The 16,386-nt window shown below is 46.9% G+C and overlaps 1 protein-coding gene across 2 annotated transcripts in view; it reads left to right on the forward strand.

The window, feature by feature from the left end:
- The window catches only part of MGAT1 (alpha-1,3-mannosyl-glycoprotein 2-beta-N-acetylglucosaminyltransferase), a 75,668-nt gene that overhangs the window by 36,062 nt on the left and 23,220 nt on the right, over positions 1–16,386 (forward strand). Inside the window, exon 1 of one of the 2 annotated variants that reach the window (XM_089652709.1) lies at positions 9,201–9,293. The exons of the other annotated variant lie outside the window; for it this stretch is intronic. The gene's annotated coding sequence lies outside the window, so the exon portion shown is untranslated. Of the gene's footprint in view, positions 1–9,200; positions 9,294–16,386 lie in introns of those variants that run through there. 2 annotated transcript variants of the gene reach the window in all.

The following is a 16,386-nucleotide window of genomic DNA, read 5'->3' on the forward strand; positions in this document are numbered from 1 at the left end:
GAAGTTTGTTGTCATTTCCAGGTGCACACAACTTTAAGGTTTGTCATGTTAGGTATCTATTTACTCGTTGCAACCTCGCCTTTTATATTTTACCAAAAATTGGATCATTTATGGCATTTGTTTGCCCTAAAACTCACTTCAGTCTGTTTTTTACTGAAATTTTGCATTTCCTTTGCGGTAATATCAAGTGACATAAAAAACTGGAACTTCCACTATTCTATTCTCTAAGGAGTTTGCTTTCAGAAAATATCTAATGTTTTGGGGGTTTATGCAATCTTCAGGCCTAAAATGATCTTTTTTTAAACGTGTGCAAAAAATGCAAAAAGGGCTCTGGCAGAGAAAAGGTTAAAGTGGACCTTTAAAACAAAGCATGGATATATTCCCAGCAGGTCACAGTAAACCTCTACAGTGTCACTTCCTAAAAAGTAAGAGATTTCCTCAGTCTCCCCTCCCCCAAGTGATCATATTGTAATATTTTGTAAGAAGATGACAGGCTGTAGCTGGGGCAGGTCTGTGTCAGGTATTTGTAAACACAGCCAAAAACTGCATAGGCACCAGGATTTATATGATTGTGCCATCTCTGAGCCACCATCTCAGTCCATGAAGTAGATGGTGACCCTGAGTGATGCCTGTATAAAGATGGCTCCATCCTTTTGGAGAAAAAAAACAGATTAAGGCATTTTGAAGGGGAGCAGTCATCTCTTTGAGAGGTAATACTTACCTGGACGTGTAGATTGCAATGTGGAGCGCATCAACAGAGCTGTGCTGTCATTCCGAATGAATGGCACTACAGCACACTAATGCACACAACGTTGCCATGTTTCAGCACAGTGCAGAAATGTGTTTCAGCTCATTTACACTAGCGGTTGGGGGAGCAGTAAAACCACATGGTTGAGCCACATTTTTACTGCCTGGCAGCAGCAGGGGTGTTAAATGCCGCAGCTGCGATGAATTGCTTCACAGCCACGTCAAGAATGATATCCATTCACTTGAATAGGGTACATTACTGCCCGCTGAATGCAACAGGGGAGTTCCATTCAGCGGGCAGAAATGTACCCTATACAAGTGAATGGGGTCATGCTGAAACCGTGTGCAAAGCATGCGGTTGCTATGTCTGGCATTTAGGGGGTTAAAGGATTGTAAGCTCCCAGGATCAGGACCCTCATAACCCTCTTGTATTGAACTGTACTGTTGCTGTATTGTCTCCTTGTTATATTGTAAAGTGCTGAGCAAACTGTTGGCGCCATAAATCCTGAATAATAATAATAATAATAATAATAAAACATGCCATGGGCAGGCTATACAATCCGCCTTTGTGTCCTGTCAAATGCTCTCCGAAGAGCGATCTGAATGTGAGTCGCCCTTCAGAGATCATGGCATGTGTGAAAAGGTCCTACGTATGTTAGCGTGTCTAGGTGCCACTGATTTTGAACCGCACTTCAGTGCCATAAGAAGTAGCACACCACACCATCGTGTTGGTCCTCCGCCGGTCGTCGGGTCCCCAGTGCCAGCATAGTTAGTGTAGGAAGCCAATTGTGACTCCTTGCGGCTTCACACTGCGCATGCGTGAATGGTCCTGCAGCCTCCTAGGACCTGTGACCTGTCTCAAAAGGGGAGGGGGGGAGGTTTTAAACCTCCGCTGGAATTGCCTAGGAAGCGGGAGCGGGTACCTGCCAAAACTAGGTATCCCCTCCAAAAAAAAAAGGGTCCAAAAGAATAAGAGGGGAGGACGGCATTATTGTTAGTATTTATATAGCGCCAATAGTTCGCTCAGCGCTGTACATTACAATGGGAGACAATACACGAGACAGTACAATAACAATACGATACATGAGGGGTTCGAGGGCCCTGCTCTTTGGAGCTTACAATCTAGGAGGGAGGGGATAGTGGCACAGGAGGAAATAGCTGTGGGGGATGGAGTGGTGGGGGGGAGTGGAGGAGATTAGCAGGGGGTGGGGTAGGCTTCCCTGAAGAGATGGGTTTTCAGGGTGTGCCTAAAGGAGAGGAGAGTAGGTGATAGTCTGATGGATTGGGGCAGGGAGTTCCAGAGGATGGGCGATGCCCTGGAGAAGTCCTGGAGGCGGGCATGGGAGGAGGAGACCAGGGAACTAGAGAGAAGGAGGTCTTGTGAGGAGCGGAGTGTGCGTGTTGGGCGGTACTTGGATATTAGGTCAGTGATGTAGTTCGGGGCAGTATGGTGGACAGCTTTGTACGTCAGTGTTAGGATTTTGAATTTGATCCGTTGGGCAATCGGAAGCCAGTGGAGGGATTGGCAGAGGGGGGTGGCGGAGATGGAGCGGTTGGTGAGGTGGATGAGTCTGGCAGCCGTATTCAGGATGGACTGAAGCGGGGATAGCCAGCGGCGAGGCAGGCCAGTGAGGAGGGAGTTGCAGTAGTCGAGTCGTGATATGATGAGGGAGTGGATGAGCTGTTTAGTGGTTTCTGCTGTTAGGAACGTGCGGATTTTGGTGATGTTGCGGAGGTGGAGTCTGCTAAAGTTTGTTAAAGATTGGACTTGGGGCTGGAAGGACAGATTGGAGTCAAGAATGACACCAAGTACTCTGGCTTATGGGGTGGGCCTGATAGTGGCATTGGTGGACGTGATGGAGAACTCAGTAGGGGTGGGGGGTGCGTGGGCCGGGGGGGGGGGGAAACTAGGAGCTCGGTTTTGGAGAGGTTCAGACATAAAGTGCAATTTCCCCTTTGGGGTGAAGTTCCGCTTTAATCTGATAACATAACTCATTGGCATTAAAATTGGTGTTCCTTTTAGTCTTTATTACTTGTTTCCAGCTTCCTTCAGAATGCAAAACTGACCTTTTCTGGAAGAATTTTGACCTTTTTAGAATGCAGAACAGGTCTTTATGAATTGGAATGTAGTGAGCTTTCAATTTAAATCAGCTAAATAAATTCCAGGTTCACCAAAACAAAAAGGTCTTCAATGTCTTACAATTCTTCAGCCAAGTCAGGGTAAAAAAAACCTGTCCCGTCACCAGCCGCTGCTTGTTCTCTATGGGGAAGCAGTGGTCTCACTGCAGAGGTCTGAATCAACCCCAGTGTGCCAGACCAGTAGCACTACAAAAGCACGTTGTCCCTGATGACTGGAGAGCAAAATTGACCTTTGAAAGAATTTTGAACTTCAGAATAGAATTTAAAGTGGTTGTAAAGGCTGAATGTTTTTTACTTTCATGCATTCTATGTATGAAGGTCAAAAACCTTCTGTGTGCAGCAGGGTCCCCCAGCCCCCTTAATACTTACCTGAGTGTCACTGTGATCCAGCGATGTCAATGACAGCCTCGGCTGTCCCGGGTCTCTGCCTTCTCATTGGCTGAGATAGCAAGCGGGGTCATTGTCTTTCAATCACAGCCAGTCAGCCAATGAGGAGGGGGCGGGGCCAAGCCACGGCTCCGTGTGTGAATGGACACACGGAGCAGTGGGTGCCCCCATGGCAAGCTGCTTGCTGTGGGGGCACCCGAAAGACAGGAGAACCTGCAGGGGACCCGAGAAGAGCGGGATCCGGGCTGCTCTGTGCAAAACCACTACACATAGCAGATAAGTATAGACATGTTTGTTTATTTTCCTCAAAAAAAAAAAAAAAAATTAACCTTCAGAACTGCTTTAAGCCGGTTATACAATTGTTGAATTCCGAAAGAATTTTCTAAGCATTTCACACCATTAGTGGGCCACAGCATCGGCCAATTTTCGTGAGACCATAGAGTGATCGGGCATATCAGAAATGTATTGAAAAATTAACGAATTTTTAATCAATGATGAAGAATCGTGCGAGAAATGTAATCGAAAAAGAAATGAGCGTGAGCTGTGACCTGGAAAGAAAAGAACATTCTTGGCCACGAAAATTCTTTTCCGTAGCAATATCTGAAACTGAAGGCTTGGTTGGTCGAACTTTGAAATCAATGGTGGCGCCATCGGATTACAAAACACTCGAAATTTCTGATTTTCTAAACAGAATTCATTTGGAATTTGACCCGTGTATGGCCTGCATAAGTCTTGATGGTTTGGAATGTAACTTTACAGCTCAATTAAATGTTCAATTTAAAGCGGAGCTCCACCCAAAAGGGGAAGATCCACTTTAATCACTTGCCTGCCCCCCCTTCTTTACCAGGCCAATTTTCAGCTTTCAGCACTGTTGCACTTTGATTGACAATTGCGCGGTCATGCAAGATTGTACCCATATGAAATTTTTATCATTTTTTTCTCACAAATAGAGCTTTCTTTTGGTGGTATTTAATCGTCGCTGGGCGCTTTACTTTTTGCACTATAAACAAAAACAGAGTAAAATGTTTGAAAAAAAAAAAGTTTCTTTTCTATTATAAAATTTTTCAAACAGGTAATTTTTCTCCTTCACTGATGTGCGTTGATGAGGCAGCACTGATGGGCACTGATAGGCAGCACTAATGAGGTGGCACGGATAAGCGGCACTGATGGGCAGCACTGATAGGTGGCACTGACTGGCGCCACTGCTGGGCATTGACTTGCGCAACTGCTGGGCACTGACTGGCAGCACTGATGGGCTGCACTGATGGGCACTGCTGGGCGGCACTGGTGGGCACAGGAGGGTGGCACTGGTGGGCACAGGTGAGTGGGCACAGGTGGGTGGCACTACTGGGCACAGATGGGTGGCATTTCTGGGCACTGGTATGTGGCACTGCTGGGTGGCACAGGAGGGTGCACTGCTGGGCACAGGAGGGTGCATTGCTGGGCACAGGTGGCCGGAACTGGTGGGTGGCACTGCTGGGCACCGATCATCAGGGCCCTGATCATCAGTGCCCTGATGATCGGTGCCGATCCCTGCTCTGACAACTGCCAGTTCTCGGCAGTACTTTCCTCACGCTCTGACAGTGTGAGGAAAGTGCAGGCGAGAACCGGCAATTGCATTTCCAGGTGATCAGCGTGTCATTGGACACAGCTGATCATGTGGTAAAAGGCCGCTGTGATTGGCCTTTTACCACATCACGGAGATCGCCGGGTGCGTGCCCCCGGGGGTGCGCAGGAGAGCGCGTTATGGGAGGACGTCACATGACTCCCTCCCAGAACTGGCCGGCCACAGTGTAGCCGTCATTCAGCTATCTGCGGTTGGCAAGTAGTTAAGGACTGCTCCCCCGCTCCCCATTAAGGATTGGCACCTTTGGGGAGCGGGGGGGGGGGGGGGGGAACGGAAGGTGTCCTCCTCCCTCCCTTCCTGTAGTCTTTTGGGACACGTGACAGGTCCCTGAAGACTACATGACCATTCATAAAGTGCAGCGCTACTTGCGCATGTGCAGTGGGCACCCAGCTGTGAAGCCGCAAGCTATCACAGCCGGGTGCCCACACTGAAGATGCCGGCCTCCTGGAATCCAGGACGGCCGGTGAAACGGGCTGCGGGGGACACACCGTTGGACCGAGGGACAAGTAAGTGGCTGTTTTTTAAAAGTCAGCAGCTACAGTTTTTGTTGCTGCTGACTTTTATTTTTTGGTGAGTGGAACTCCACTTTAAATCCGCTAAATACATTCCAGGTGCATTAAAACTAAAGGAGTTCAATGTCTTTTTTTTAAAGTAGTCACCCCCTGGAAAAGCCTGTCCCCTGCCAACAGCTGCTGCTTGTTCTCTATGGGGAAGCAGTGGTCTCTCTAAAACAACCCCAGTGTGTCAGACCAGTAGCAATGCAATCAGCAAAGCACATTGGCCCTTCTGATTTGAGAGCTCTGAATCACGGGGGGTGGGGGGGGGTCAGACTTTTTCAGAGAGACCACTGCTTCCCCACAGAGAGCAAGGGTCCTTCCAAGAAGCTTCCGGCAGGAGACAGACTATTTTACTCAGGTTGTGGCTACTTTGCCCATTTAAAGTCAGTGCATTTTATTGTACATCACCTTTATATTATGAACCATTTTCGGAAGGAGGGGAGGGGGGGTATTTGGCAATTACAGACTCAGTTGTAGAGGAACTGCAAGCTCTTCCAGCCTCTGGTTGGTAATGCTGGGTATTCTAGTCCATCACAGCAAACATTGGCTGGCTCTTTGCTGAATGCAGATCGTTTCTGGTTGACCTTTGCTGTGCGGCCAGATCGTTGTACGTCCTGTTCAGCGCGGTCCTGGCAAGTCTGTACTAACAGGGTAAAGTTCAGGAGAAGGTAAACACGTTCCCAAAAAGTTGAAGTGTCACACAATGTCTGATGGGCCAGATCTCAGAATCCCGAGTACGTCAATCCATTCTACACACATATTGTCGTCTGCTATTATGGAGGCCTAATTTTGAAGAAGGCATAGTGTTGCCGGGTAATTAGCCATGCACAGCTGTTTCTAATAGAGTGGCATTGCATGCGTCCCCCTTGCTGGGCTGCATCAGCTCTGCCTAAGGAGTGAGAATCCTCTCCCTGGAAGGAATTATCCTGGCATGAACAGGAGTCTACTGGCAATGACTCATGTCTGGTATCTCTGGTGATGTTCAGATATCAGGATGGTTACAGATGGTTACGTACACGACATCCATGAGAGTTATCTCCTTCATGCCTCCTCCTGGCACCCATTTAAGTGGCTTTAAAGCCCAGGAGGCCGAACAGCTTTTTTACCATGTGATCGCTGTAATTGAATAATTAGGAACCTTTCTCGCTGGTTTCCAATCAGAAGCTATGACCATCTGTGACAGCTTGGTCAGTGTGCTCCCGAAGCCGTCCACCAATTACTAGGTGAAGGTCTCCGCTGAAGCTGTCTTTTTCCCTGCATTTCCTACGAATGAGCTGCTATGGCCATGCAAACGTAGCATGCACATAGGTGTGAACCTAGGCTTAAGGTGTGTCAGTCCCTTCTCAAAGAGTAAGGATCCTTCCCTGAGCCCCAACCCCCCCCCATTCCCTGGATCTCAAGACTCCTGACAGGGGTAAATCCACCTAGCCAAAAACTTCAGTGGACCCCTTTCTGTGTGATCAGCCAAAGCTGTGCACAGATTGCTAGGTGAGGAACTCTTGTGAAGATGACCAACAATTCATAGGTGCGGGGCTCTCCTGAAGCCGACCTCTGATTACTTGGTGAAGGGCTCTCCCAAAGTTGAACGCGGCTTACTAAGTGAGGAGCTCTCCTGAGACCGACCTTCGACTACTAGGTAAGGGGCTCTCCCGTAGCCAAAAAAAACGATTACTAGGTGAGGGCCTCTCCTGAGACTGACCTCCGATTACTATGTGAAGGGTTCACTTGAGACCGACTACCGATTACTAGGCGAGGGACTCCCCAAAACCCAACCACTGGTTACTTAATGGGGGATCTCCTAAAACTGATCACCAATTACTAGGTGAAGGACTCATCCGAAGCTGAGCACAGATTACTAGGGGAGGTGCTCTCCCAAAGCTGAGCTCTGATTAATAGTTGAAGGGCTTTCCTGAGGCCAAGCATAAATGCATAAATATGAACCTAGGATTAGGATGTGTCAAATAGCCCCTTCTCGAAGAGGAAATACTTTTCCCAGACCCCCTGGATCGCAAGACTCCTGATGGGGGTAAGATACACAGGTCCACGTGGCCAAAAGACCTGGCAGACCTCTCTCCTGATGATCAGCCAAAGCTGACCACCAGTTACTAGTTAAGGAGCTCTCCCAACACTGACCATCGATTTACTAGGTGAGGGGTTACCCTAAAGCCAACCACTGATTAATAGGAGATGTGCTCTCCCAAAGCTGAGCTCCAGTTAATGGTTGACAGGCTCCCCGGAGACTGACCACCGTTTACTAGATTTGGGGCTCTCCCAAAGCTGACTAATGGTTACTAGATGAGGGCTCCCCTGAAGCTGACCACCGTTGCCTAAGTGAGGGGAAGTGCATAAATATGAACCTAGGCTTAGGTCACAGGAGTGTCAACCTGGCGGCCCTCCAACTGTTGCAAAACTACAAGTCCCATCATGCCTCTGCCTTTGGTAGTCATGCTTGTAACTGTCAATCTTGCAATGCCTCATGGTACTTGTAGTTTGGCAACAGCTGGAGGGCTGCCATTTTGACACCTGAGGCTTACGGTGTGTCAAATAGTCCTGTCTCAAAGAGGAAATACCCTTCCCTGACCCTCCACCCTGGATCACAAGACTCCTGATGGTGGTAAGATACTCTCAGGTTTCCCTAGCCAAAAGCCCTGGCGGCCCCTCTCCTCATGATCAGCTAAAGCTGACCACCAATTACTAGGTGAGGGGCTCCTCCAAAGCCAACCTCTGATTATTTGAGGGAGGGTGGGGAAATCTCCTCAAGCCGATCACCGATTACTAGGTGAGGGACTCTTCCGAAGCTGAGCACTTATTACTAGGAGAGGGGCTCCTCCAAAGCCAACCTCTGATTATTTGAGGGGGGGGGAATCTCTTGAAGCCAACCACCGATTACTAGGTGAGGGACTCTTCCGAAGCTGAGCACTTATTACTAGGAGAGGAGCTCCTCCAAAGCCAATCTCTGATTATTTGAGGGGGGGGGGGATCTCTTGAAGCCAACCACCGATTACTACGTGAGGGACTCTTCCGAAGCTGAGCACTTATTACTAGGAGAGGAGCTCCTCCAAAGCCAACCTCTGATTATTTGGGGGGGAGGAAATCTCCTGAAGCCGACCACCGATTACTAGGTGAGGGACTCTTCCGAAGCTAAGCACTTATTACTAGATGAGGGGCTCCTCCAAAGCCAACCTCTGATTATTTGCTGACCACCGATTACTAGGTGAGGGACTCTTCCGAACCTGAGCACTTATTACTAGGAGAGGTCCTAAAGCTGATTTCCGATTTAATAGTTGGCGGGCTCTCCTGAGGCCAACCAACAATTATTAGGTGAGCGGCTCTCCTGAAGCCAACCACTGATTACTAGGTGAAGGGCTCTCCCGAAGAGAGACCCCCCCCAACCCAGTTAAGAAAGTAACCGAAGAGTCACACTTCCCTGTTTAAAATTTTGTTTGATGGTAAAACGCTATTTTCTGATTGTTCGCACCTGGATCAATCACAAATCGTTACGTGTTTGGTGTCCACACGCCATTGGTTGAATAAGGAGACGTAGCCGTGTAATAGCGAGTTCAATAACAAGCCATGGAAGGTGTCCTATGTGTCTGCGGTGTCACACGTGTTTACAGCTTCAAGTCATGCAGGGTTTGTTTTGCATGTGGCAGTCGTCCTGCTGTGCGTGTCTCTCTCGGAATGGCTCATTATTCTCTCCTCCCCCCTGAGGGCTGTCTCCTCTCCTTCTCTATGTAACCTAATACTTTTTCAGCTGACTTCCTGAACAGAGCAGGAAGAAGCCCGGCAGTCGGTGAGAGTCTGTGGAGGAGAGAGGGAGATCTCAGGGGACCTGGGTGAGTGTTGGGAGAGGGATGGAGACGGGGTTATTCCTTGTCTGGGGGAATCAGAAAAAGTTTGCTGGAAACTTCGGAGAAGTTGTCCCAAGTTTTGATTGCTGTAGACCTCACCAACTGTTGATTGTTCTTCATCTTCTTCTCGTATTGGCGTCTTTTTAGTTCTTGTACTTAGAATTCTTCAATATTCACATGTAGCTGTCTAGGAACTTCACCGTCAAATTGTTTTCCAACATCTGGAGGAGATACAGGTTCCAGCAGGTTGGTCGTTCAGGTCCGCTGGGACCTTTAATGGCACAGCATGGGCAGAAACACATGCGCCCCATTTCTATGCCTTCTATGTAGAAGGCATTTTCGACTTTGTTGTTCTACCCAAGGGTATGCTGGTACTTGTAGTTCTATCATAGATTACAAAAGATTTCCTTCTATAGTGCAGGGCTGGGCAAATTCTAAAGTTGACCATAAACATTAAGATATCTCTTGTTCAACGTCATGAGCTATTGATTCCTCCAGCATCTCCTCTGCTATCTGTTTTGCCACCAGCGACTTTTAGAATACTCAAACAGTGACTTCTTTTTAAACAGCCGCTAACAATTTTCTGCCTGGCTTTCAATTTTCAGCTCAAAGGGTATCAGGCAGGAAGGTGCAAACTGCACCACCCAAAGCTCAAAGTCTAATGAACCGGCAACTAGCTCCACGTATAGTCGTATAGTCTGTTTAATTTGACAACGCACCTAAATTACAGCTTGCACGTACTTAAAGCGGAACTGAACTCTCAATCAACATGGACTATTTTGAATCCTTTGCTGATAGCATTAATAAATAGATTGGAAAGTATATCATATTTGCCTGTTTTAAACGTTTTTTTTTTTCATCAGTTACTTCCTTGTTCCAATGCCTTGGCAAATTATGTCATACATCACAGGAGGAGTCTTCAGGCGGGGAGGAGGGGCTTTCTCAGCTAAGCACACCCTCCTGCATGCCTGCCTGAGCTAAGGGCAGATGGATTCAAGGAAGTATATGGTACAGTAACCCTTGAACCTCTCCAAAACCGAGTTTCTTGTCTTCCCCCCAGCCCGAACCCCACCCCCCATTGACTTCTCCATCATGTCCAACAACGCCACCATCAAACCCGCCCCGCAGGCCAGAGTACTTGGTGTCATTCTGGACTCCAACCTATCCTTCCAGCCCCAAGTCCAATCTTTAACAAACTCGTGCCGACTCCACCTCCGCAACATCGCCAAAATCCGCACGTTCCTAACCCCAGAAACCACTAAACAGCTCATCCACTCCCTCATCATATCACGACTCGACTACTGCAACTCCCTCCTCACTGGCCTGCCTCGCCGCTGGCTATCCCCGCTTCAGTCGATCCTGAATACGGCGGCCAGACTCATTCACCTTTCCAACCGCTCCGTTTCCGCCACCCCCCTCTGCCAATCCCTCCACTGGCTTCCGATTGCGCAACGGATCAAATTCAAAATCCTAACACTGACGTACAAAGCCGTCCACCATACTGCCCCGAACTACATCACTGACCTAATATCCAAGTACCACCCAACACGCACACTCCGCTCCTCAAAAGACCTCCTTCTCTCTAGTTCCCTGGTCTCCTCCTCCCATGCCCGCCTCCAGGACTTCTCCAGGGTGTCACCCATCCTCTGGAACTCCCTGCCCCAACCCATCAGATTATCACCTACTCTCCTCTCCTTTAGGCGCACCCTGAAAACCCATCTCTTCAGGGAAGCCTACCCCACCCCCTGCTAACCTGCCGACCTCCTCCACTCTTCCTACCACTCCATCCCCCACAGCTATCTCCTCCTGTGCCACCATCCCCTCCCTCCTAGATTGTAAGCTCCAAGGAGCAGGGCCCTCGATCCCCTCATGTATTGTATTGTATTGGTATTGTTCTGTCACAGGTTCTGTCCCCCTCTGTAATGTACAGCGCTGAGCGAACTATTGGCGCTTTATAAATACTGTATAATAATAATCTGCCCTTACTCAAGATGGCCACAGTTAGAAATGCAATGGAGTGTTTTTCAAAGTGATTTCTCAGCAGAATAAAGCATGGAGACATGTATGGATTGGGGGGGCGTTTGCTCTGAATAATAAAAATGAATTAAATAGTGGTTTTGGTTTGGTGCTCTCAGATACAGTTTAGTTCCACCTAAAAAAATAAAATAAAAAACTTTTGGGGGGTTATTTACTAAGGCTAGGTTCACATCTCCGTGTTACTGCGGGCCGCGTTTTGCGCAGGCGCAAGAGCCCATTCATTTAAGTGGACTCCTGGGACACGTAGGGAAGAAGTCCCGGCATTTCTTCGGAAAACACAGCCCGCACGGTAACCTCGGTTCCAAGTACAGTTGCAATTTCAGTGCTGGTGACAAGCCATTATAATTAATGGCATCCGTCCGTGGGTCCGCATTCCTCTGTGTGGGTGATGCGGCTGCACGGATTTGCGGCACCACCCGCACAGATGTGAACCAGGGGTAAAGGAGGAAAGTGTAAAATCTGCTGCAGCTGTGTAAAGAAACCAATCAGCTTCCAGGTTTTATTGCCAAAGCTGAATTGAACAAGCTGAAGTTATGCCGGCCATACATGGGTCAAAATTCGCCCTATTTCTCATCCGAAAATCAGACCTAAGAATAATCGGCCGATTTTCGCTCTGTTAGTGGGGTCAGTGGCAGCGGCCGATTTTCGTGGTTCCTCCCCTTTTCGGTGATCGGGCATGTTGGAAAATTTGTGAAAAACGACCAATTTTTACTTAATGGCCAAATCGTACGATCGCTTTTCCAAAAAGAACCGTGACCTGGAAGGAACAGAAATTTTGCCTGTTATATGGGGTGAACTTCATGACACGTTCGGCCAATTTTCGAAATCATTGATGGCACCATCGGATTACTGAGCAAACGGTTTCCATTTTCGGACAAAAAATCGTTTGGAATTCGACCCATGTATGGCCTGCATTAGAAGCTGATTGGCTGCCATGCACAGCTGCACCAGTTTCTGTGTGCTCCAGGTTTAGTAAGTCCTCACGCACACGGGATGTTTTTACAGCGGCTGTTTTTGTCTTTTTACGTTTTTTTTTTCTACAGCCAGTAAACCCCCCAGCATGTTATCCTATGTAAATAAAATAAAGTGCAGCGCTAAGTAATAATAACAGTGAGTATAAAAAGTTAGATGGATAATAAAATGTCTCATAAGAGAACCGTTCATAAATATATGAGATAATCCACTTGTAGCAGTATACCAAGGCAAGTAGTGACAGGAACAAACGATAAAAATGCGCACTCACCGGATGCGCATAAATATTTTGCATGTAATCGGAATCACTTAAGAAGGTGGAATAGGTGAGCTTCCATCTAAGGTAGGTATTCTTGTCTTGGTGATGTATAATAAATCTGCCTTGGTCGGAGCCGCACCGATTTCTAAAGTAGTACATGCAGTACTTTTGTTGCAAGTTGCATAGACCTCCTTTGTCAGATGTCTTGCAAATCGCAATTGAAATCCATCACCCAAGTGACTGTAAGTCGCACGATTTCAAAATCGCCTTTGATGTGACCGGGGGGCGGATACACGCAGCAGGCTTGTACTTGGGGGTAGGTTTACAAATTCTAAATGCTGCGATGAGTGGATGTCAGTCTGTGTGGGCATTCCTAGGCAGGCTGCATTTGCATTGGGTACTGCCCACATGTGATGCTGAACCTCTGATGGAAAGAACTGATCTCCAAAGAATGTAAGGGGCGGGGACAGTCAGGCTGGGGAGGAAAGAGCTAGATGATGATGGGCGTCCTTCAGCCAGGAAATGAGGCGGAACTCCTGTCTGATTTTCCTGCAGCTTCCAATGCATATTCTGATTTCATCAAATCACAGATTCACTTTACAAGTGTCCGCTGGTTCTAGGTAGGGGATCCTCTATTAGGCTCGGTTCACACCTATGCAGGCTGCGCTTGAGCCGTTTCTGCGTTTTGCGTTTTATTTATTTATTTCAGGTGCTTCTATAGCGCCATCAATTTACTCAGCACTTTACATATATATTGTACATTCTAGGGGCGCACTGACAACTTATGGGGCCCCCGAGCAATAGGGGATCATGGGGCCCCTGTGTCCTTGCCCAAACTCAAAAAAGCCAAAGAAAAAGGTACCAGGGGCATCTCATGGGGCCCTCTACTGAGCCCGGGCCCTCGGGCAGTGCCCGAGTTTCCAAATGGTCAGTCCATCACTGGTACAGTCACATCAGTCCCTAACCCTCAAGGGGCGTACAATCTGAGGTCCCTAACTCACATTCATACATACACATCAATCCCCGCCCCCAAGGGGTGTACAGTCTAAGGCCCCTAACTCACATTCATACATACACATCAATCCCCGCCCCCAAGGGGTGTACAATCTAAGGCCCCTAACTCACATTCATACATACACATACTAGGGACAATTTAGACAGGAGACAATTCCCCTACCAGCATGTCTTTGGAGTGGGGGAGGAAACCGGAGTACCCGGAGGAAACCCACGCAGGCACAGGGAGAACATGCAAACTCCAGGCAGGTGATGGGATTCAAACCAACAACTCTAATACTGCCAGGCGGAAGTGCTAACCACTTAGCCACTGTGCTGCATTTTTGCCATGTCTTTGATGCAATTTTTTTTTTCCTTGTTGCTAGGCAGATTTAAAACGCATTAAAAACGCAGCAAAAATGCAATACGTGCTTTTCTGCAGCGTTTCCACTGAAGCCTATAGAACCAAAAACACAACTTTTTGCATTCATAAAAGTCCCTGACCTTTTCCAAAAAAAATGCACCGGGTGAAAACGCGCAAATGTGAACGTGTCCCATAGAAAATCATGCAAAACGTTGCGGAAAACGCTTCGATGTGAACCTGGGGCTAGGCACGGGCGCTACAAAACTTTGTGTGTGTCGGCCTCTCAAAATATATATTTTATTTATTTAACTGAACAAAAAGTTCCCGGCTTTCACTTTCTTCTCTTACCTTTTCCTGTTTTTGTTTTTTTGTTCGTCTGCCCTCCAGACTCTCCTCCTTGGCATCTCTCACCATCACCTAATCTGTTTATTTTCAACATCTAATCTGATATTAGCAGGTTAATCTGTGAGTCTGGGTGGGGTGATGAGTCAGGAAGAGCGGGCGGTGAAGGAGGCCGAGGTACAATACCAGGAAGAGGGCAGAGAAGAGAACCAATAGGAAGCCTCGCCGATCTCCAGGGGGGGGTGGAGGTCATTATAAAGGAAATGAAAGTCGTTTTTCCATGACTTTAGAATCATTTGTATAACATTTACTGGGATGTTTCCTTTGAATTCAACTTTTTTTTTTTCCCACTTCTTTAACCACTTTGTGTCCAGCAGGTTTTACCCCCTCCATGACCTGGTCTTTTTTTGTTTTCTATTCAGCACTGCGCTACTTTAATTGGTAATTGCTCGGTCATGCAACACTGTACCTAAATTAAATTTATATCCTTTTTTTCACACAGAAGAGCTTTTGGTGGTTTTTGATCACTTCTGGGTGTTTTATTTTTTGTTACTTTTTCTATTTATTTCAGGTACTTCTATAGCACCGTCAATTTACGCAGCGCTTTACATATATATTGTACATTCACATCACTCCCTAACCCTCAAGGGGTGTACAATCTAAGGTCCCTAACTCACATTCATACATACACATACTAGGGACAATTTAGACAGGAGCCAATTCACCTACCAGCATGTCTTTGGAGGGTGGGAGGAAACCGGAGTACCCTGAAGAAACCCATGCAAGCACAGGGAGAACATGCAAACTCCAGGCAGGTGGTGCTATGGTTGGGATTGCAAACCAATGACCCTAGTGCTGCCAGGCAGAAGTGCTAACCATTTAGACACTGTGCTGCTATACTAACCTATAACTATTGTATTCTGCTGATCAGCCAGCAGGTGGTGCTTTAGGCTCCTTACACTGAACTTCTCCCTGATAGTTGCTTAAAACAGAACTTCACTCTCTAAATCAGCATTGATTATTTCTAATCCTTATACTTTCCTATTACTAATCATAGATCAGATTTACTTTTTTGTAACCTTTTTTTATTTTATATTTCTTCAGTTAGTTCCTGGTTTCTATGCCTAGGCGAATTATGTAAAAAGAAGGGGAAAGGAAAAAAAAAAGTTTTTTTCCTTTTTTGGCTGGTTACATATTAAATACTACATTTATTTATTATTTATTTATGATTTATTTCAGGTACTTATATAGCGCCGTCAATTTACGCAGCGCTTTACATATATATTGTACATTCACATCAGTCCCTAACCCTCAAGGGGTGTACAATCTAAGGTCCCTAACCCTCAAGGGGTGTACAATCTAAGGTCCCTAACCCTCAAGGGGTGTACAATCTAAGGTCCCTAACCCTCAAGGGGTGTACAATCTAAGGTCCCTAACTCACATTCATACATACACATACTGGGGACAATTTAGACAGGATCCAATTAACCTACCAGCGTGTCTTTGGAGTGTGGGAGGAAACCGGAGTACCCGGAGGACACCTACGTAGGCACAGGGAGAACATGCAAACTCCAGGCAGGAGGTGCCATTGCTGGGATTCGAACCAACGACCCTAGTACTGCCAGGCGGAAGTGCTAACCATTTAGCCACTGTGCTGCCCACACATAAACAAAAAATAAAATAAAAAAAAAAACAATGTTTTCTACTTTGTCGTAAAACATATCCAATAACAAAAAAAAAAAACTAATTTCTTCATAAATTTTAGGTTAAAATGTACTCTGCTACATGTCATTGGTGAAAAAAAACCCAACAAATCCTAACAAGTGTATTTTACTTGGTTTGTGTGAAGGTTATAGCATCTACAAACTGTGGAATATATACTGGAATTTAAACAGCTATGATACTATACTGGTAATGGCAGTGATTAGCGACCTATAGTAGGACAGTGATAGTGCGGTGGGTAATCTAGTGCTAACAGACCCTCGCTGGGAGATGCATTAACTGACTGACATCGCTAGTGACACTAATACAATAATAAATGATAATACTGTACTAAAGACACTGGCTGGGAAGGGGTTAACATCAAGGAGAAATAAAGGGGTTAGCTGTGT

Source organism: Staurois parvus, unplaced genomic scaffold (assembly GCF_062004578.1).
Source record: "Staurois parvus isolate SC_StPar_1 unplaced genomic scaffold, SC_StPar_1.0 ptg000690l, whole genome shotgun sequence".
NCBI lineage: Eukaryota > Metazoa > Chordata > Amphibia > Anura > Ranidae > Staurois > Staurois parvus.